Consider the following 6,108-nt stretch of genomic DNA (forward strand, 5'->3'; position numbering starts at 1 on the left):
GTTTGCAAACATTTTGTTTAACTTGTTTAGTCTTTTTATACTGGATTTTTGACTTTCAAGAGCTGTAAGCCCCAATCGTCCAAATTAAAACAAAAAAACTTTTGAAATGTTTTAATTGACATGTAATGAATCTAGAATATATGAAAGTTTAACTTTTTGAAATGAGTTACAAAACAGAGAACTTTTTCACAATATTCAAACTTTTTTAGATGCACCTGTATATGTACACCAGAAAATTAAAGACAAATGTTTGCTTCTTTAAGGAATAAATAATGAACCAGAATCTTTAAGCGCAGTTGGAATCAACCAAGATTTGATACCCATCATTAACTAAAACACAGCATATGTTGATGACTAACTTTGCTGTGGGGGAACCTTCAGTCACAGTCTTTGCTGCTGCAACTAGATGCTGCTTTTCTCAAGTAAAAAGCATGAGTCAGCAATCACACACACATGTATGCACATCACACCACAACTGCATAGCAAGAAGTAAAAAACACACACATCATGCAATGTCTTGTAAGCTTCATCAACACTGACAGAGTAATGTACATTTATCAGAAGGTCAAATACATTTCTTGCGGTACACAGATTGTGGGAACCCCATAAGTCTGCTGCAACAGGAGGGTGCGGATATTTTAGAGCTAAGTCAGCAGTCAGGCAGAAACACGCACTTACGCAACACCTACGGTGGTGCTACATGAAACACAAACCACACAAACCTCGCATACACTTCTGTACGATTGACGACTGAAGACAGTCCCTAACAGGGTGACCCCCCCTCCACCCCCCTAACTTAAAAAAACAGCAGTATGGGTTGCATTGAGGCACTTAAAATGCAAGTGAATGTGACCAATATGTTAATGCTAAAATACTCACCGTTGTGTGTTACAACGATTTTAGTGTAATAACATTGCTTCATAACCTTTTCTAAAATAACTTTCTGAAGTTATTAACAATACTACACTCGCTGCAATGATAACACCATAACCACCAAAATGAATAAAATTTTTTTAAAGAGCTTTACAGCTCAAATTTATCACATTTATGAACTTTCTGTTTCCTTTGTTGGTCACCTTCCTCCTAGTTTTGGTTAATTGATTCTTTCCACCTGTTTCCAGTCCCCTTATCACCTCCTGATTGTTCAAATACCCGTTCTGTTGAGTTCTCCCTTGTTCGTGATTAGATGTTTGTACGTTTGGATGGTTGAATGTAGATGTAACCTGATCTAAGTGTTAATGCTAAATGTAATCTAGTCTATTGTCTTTGTCCTCCTTCTTTATCAGTAAACTCCTTATTTGTTCCATATCCTCATCTCGCCCTTTGTTTGACATTTAGCACTACCTTAGTTTGTAACAGAATCACGGACCCACAAAAGTGTAATTAATTTAGCGGCGTTTTTTTTCTTTCATTTATTTATCTTTTTTTTTTTTTTTTCTCTCCCGGAATGGCCATCCCAGCAGTCCGTCTCCACCAGGGACTTTTTAGATCTGGCGTGCCTTACTCACTTCCCCGACCGCTCGCTCTCTAACTTCTTCTACACCGGCCTGAGCGAGCGGTGTAAGGCACGCCTACCAGCGAACGGTCCCCGAGAGGATTTCACCGCTTTTGTGGAATGGGTGCTGGAGAAAAACGGATCTTCATGGACCGTCAGCACCGCCGAAGAGGGTATCTCCAGCCCCACTCCCGACCCAGAGACCAGCCAGCCACCATCAAGCCGCATGGAGCCAGAGCCCACCGCAGCCAAAGAGCCCGAGCCATCCGCTGACAGGAAGCAGGATCTCGAGAGCGCGACTGACCAGGTGTGTGAGCCGGCAACACCGTGCATCGTGGGAGTCCTCGTGGAGATCGAGGGCGTGGAGGAAAGCCCTGCCCACACCCCACTCCTACCTCCTCCAGTCATTTCCTCTGCTCCATTTCCGCTGGTTCCATCCAGCTATGAATTTTCAGTATTTACGCTGGTTCCGCCCAGCCCTGAGTTCTCGGTTTCTCCGCTGGCTCCGCCCAGCCCTGAGTTCTCGGTTTCTCCGCTTGTTCCGCCCAGCCCTGAGTTTTCTGTTTCTCCGCTGGCTCCGCCCAGCCCTGAGTTCTCTGTTTCTCCACTGGTTCCTCTGTTTCTCCGCTGGCTCCGCCCAGCCCTGAGTTCTCGGTTTCTCCGCTGGCTCCGCCCAGCCCTGAGTTCTCGGTTTCTCCGCTGGCTCCGACCAGCCCTGAGTTCTCTGTTTCTCCGCTTGTTCCGCCCAGCCCTGAGTTTTCTGTTTCTCCGCTGGCTCCGCCCAGCCCTGAGTTCTCTGTTTCTCCGCTGGTTCCTCTGTTTCTCTGCTGGCTCCGCCCAGCCCTGAGTTCTCGGTTTCTCCGCTGGCTCCGACCAGCCCTGAGTTCTCTGTTTCTCCGCTTGTTCCGCCCAGCCCTGAATCTTCTGTTTCTCCGCTGGTTCCTCTGTTTCTCCGCTGGCTCCGCCCAGCCCTGAGTTCTCTGTTTCTCCGCTTGTTCCGCCCAGCCCTGAGTTCTCTGTTTCTCCGCTGGTTCCGCCCAGCCCTGAATCTTCTGTTTCTCCGCTGGTTCTGCCCAGCCCTGAATCTTCGGTTTCTCCGCTGGTTCCGCCCAGCTCTGAATCTTCTGTGTCTCCTGTGTTCCCTCCCCCCTCCCTCTCCCACCTCCTCCTGGACCTGCCGGTCCCTCTGCTCCACTTCCGCTGGTTCCGTCCAGCCCTGATCCTCCTGTCCTTCCTCCCATCCTTCCTCTCTTTCCTCCTCCTAGACCAGCCAGTTCCTCGTCATCCCTGCTGGTGCCAGTCAGTCCCGCAGCTCACCCTCAGTCCGCGCCATCGGGGCGTGATGGTTCGCCGCTGGACTGCCGCTCCTCCTGCTCCGGGCTCCTCCCTGGCTCCTCCCTCCATCCACTCCGCCCTGGTTCCTACCTCCATGCTCCCTTATCACCTGCTCCTGGCCTGTCCTCGCCCGCCTCCAGAACCCCCACCCTCCCTCCGCTGGTATTCCTCTTGCGGTGCGAGGACGCACCGTTCCGGGAGGGGGCGAACTGTCACATTTATGAACTTTCTGTTTCCTTTGTTGGTCACCTTCCTCCCAATTTTTGGTTAATTGATTCTTCCCACCTATTTCCAGTTCCCTCATCACCTCCTGATTGTTCAAATACCCGTTCTGTTGAGTTCTCCCTTGTTCGTGATTAGATGTTTGTACGTTTGGATGGTTGAATGTAGATGTAACCTGATCTAAGTGTCAATGCTAAATGTAATCTAGTCTATTGTCTTTGTCCTCCTTCTTCATCAGTAAACTCCTTATTTGTTCCATATCCTCATCTCGCCCTTTTTTTGACGTTTAGCACTACCTTAGTTTATAACAAAATTATACTATTTTAATCATTTTAACAGAAGAATTAATGTATGTTTTTATAAAATTATAAGCTTCACTACTTCCAATGAAAATGCCTTAGAATAAAAAACACTCAGAAATTACTATTACATTAACCTGATAACTGTCACTCACGTTTTTGAAGATAGACTTGAATGTGCATGATACAAACTTAAATTTTTATATTTCATGACTGAAAACATTTTGTTACATGATTTTGATGTGCCATTTACATGGTAATGCAATGTCTGATTTTAAAATGGGTTTTAAAGGATGAAAAAGTGATAGAGAAAAAGGCAACGAGGAAGTCTTATTTTTAAACAAAGGTCAAAACTCCTTTTGTAATGTAGATTTCTGAGGGTGCACTCTTGTCATAAATTTATCTATTACTTTTCCTACATAATTTTTAACAATAAATATTGGTATAATATAAATTTGGGAGTCTTAGACCTTTCCAACGATATATAGTTTGTCAAGATTAGATTAAATTTGATTGTAATATAGTACAGTCAACGTAGGCGTCCCATATACGGGACGGGGTGACATTTAACAGGTTAAAAAAAAAAATGTAAAGGCTGAAAAGTAGAAAAGAATTGAAGTTTAGTAGAAAGACTGTTTTTTAATAAAAAACATACTCCAATAATCTCTGCTTTATTTACAGCCTTTTTAAATTTAATACAGTATATATAATCTTTATTATTATTATTATTATTATTATTATTACTATAAAGAAAACTAGGGAAAAGTCCAAACTGTTATGGCACAAAATGCTGTCAATGGTAACATCCAAAATACAACTTAAAGTTTTTTTTCCAACCACATTAGCACCTGAACTTGATTCAGTATTGAATCAATAACTCTTCTCTTTTCACAATTGACCACCTGTGTTATGTATAAATGAAAAAGTAAATTGTCTTCATCTGTCTTTTCACTATAAAATTAGGTGGTATTATTGAAAGCCTCCTAGAAGCATGATTCAATGGCACATACACACTAAGTACTCAAGTTTCAAAGACATTTTTTGGGTGATAATAGCGCTGCTTCTAAATGCAGAAGGAACAATGGAAGAACTTTAGTCTCACATCATTTATCTCCTGAGTTTCCTGAGAGTCTGAAGTCTGGGATCTGCTCCAGACATCTGCCCATTCACACTCTTTTGTATACGTACTCCTTGCTCACATTGAAATATGTGTTTTGACAACTTCACATCTCAGTAGCTTTAGGGATGCAACTGTTTCCCTCTCGCCCCTTATTTCCTCCTTGTGTGCTGGGACTCTCACGTTAGCTCTTTCTTGCCTACTGTCTTTCCATTCCTCCCAGGTGAGTTTGACTAATCAGTACTAATCAGTACTGACGAACTGTCTACTCACCTGTCAATCAACCAATGCGCTGAACCCATCTAACAAAAAGGTGTTCTAAGAACATTTAGCTAATTATTTCTGAATGTCGTCTAAACATTTTTTCTTGGTTATGCAAATATTAGAGAAACTGTTAAGGAAACTGTATATTTTAGGTATTGTGGAGACATTATTTTTGAATGTTCTGTGAAAGATATATAAACAATGTTTTTGTGTTAGCATTTAGAATTTTTTTTTTAAAGTCAGGTAACTTTAAATGAAGATTATTTTACAGTCTCTCAGAGTTTATTCAGTTTGAGAGAACGTTTGCTTCTCTGTTAGCTGGAAAGAAATTGTAAACTTTACTGCTTACTAGGGCTGCATATCGATTTCTCAATTTTATAGTTTCATTCTTATAAATCGTTATGGATTCTTTAATCCCAAGAATCGATTAGTCTTTTCATTTAATGAATGGAATATTGATATATTCTGTGACTATAAACCCGTTAGTCAGTTAGAAAAATTAACAATAGAGGAGCATTTTGATATATTCATTATAACAATATTACTGTTCTTCAGTATTTAGTTTATATTTGAATAAGTGTGCACTTGATGTATATCCAAAATAATCAATATTGAAATGAGTCAAATCGAAATTGTAATTGAATCTAATCTAATGTAATCGCAAGCTTATGAGTAGAAATCAAATCTAACTGTGAAATTTGTGTCAACAGCCAGCCCTACTGCTTACATAGGATTTAAAAAGAAACTAACAGTTAGCGGTATATATAATGGTAGTGGTTATTAAAACAATAAGCCCCAAGAAACCATGGTTTACAGAGAATTTATAACAGCAAGGAGCGTAAACCCCCTTAACTGTTATTAATTGACTGTAAACCATGCTTCATGGGGCTTATTGCTTTTATAAAATGGTAATTCCATATATAAAAAGAGCAAATAAAGTGTAATAGTATAAATAAAAAGATTCTATCCGTATTCTTCCACCAAACAATGTAGTTCCTCAGAAACAGTTGTGGTTTCAACAAAGTGGTTGCCGAGCAACACACAGAAGTAAACAAAGGTGTGTGTTTGTAGTGTAATTTACAGCAGCTTTGAACCTGGCTCAACCAATCAGAATCAAGGACCAGAACTATCCGTTTTATAAAAGTAGCCATTTATTTCAGATGTAAACTTGTAATAGCATAATTGGAGATTGAGTTGAATATCTGTGGAAAACAGGGTCTATAATGCTAAAGTGGTAATTGGGTGAATTCTTTTATTGTATGTTTGCTTCCGTGTATTCAATGAAAAAAACAGATTAGGGGCCCTATTTTAACGATCTAAACACAAAGTGTAAAGCGCACGGCGCAGGTGCACTCAGGGCGTGTACAAATCCACTT

This window comes from Carassius auratus, chromosome 25 (assembly GCF_003368295.1).
Source record: "Carassius auratus strain Wakin chromosome 25, ASM336829v1, whole genome shotgun sequence".
In the NCBI taxonomy this organism is placed as follows: Eukaryota; Metazoa; Chordata; class Actinopteri; order Cypriniformes; family Cyprinidae; genus Carassius; species Carassius auratus.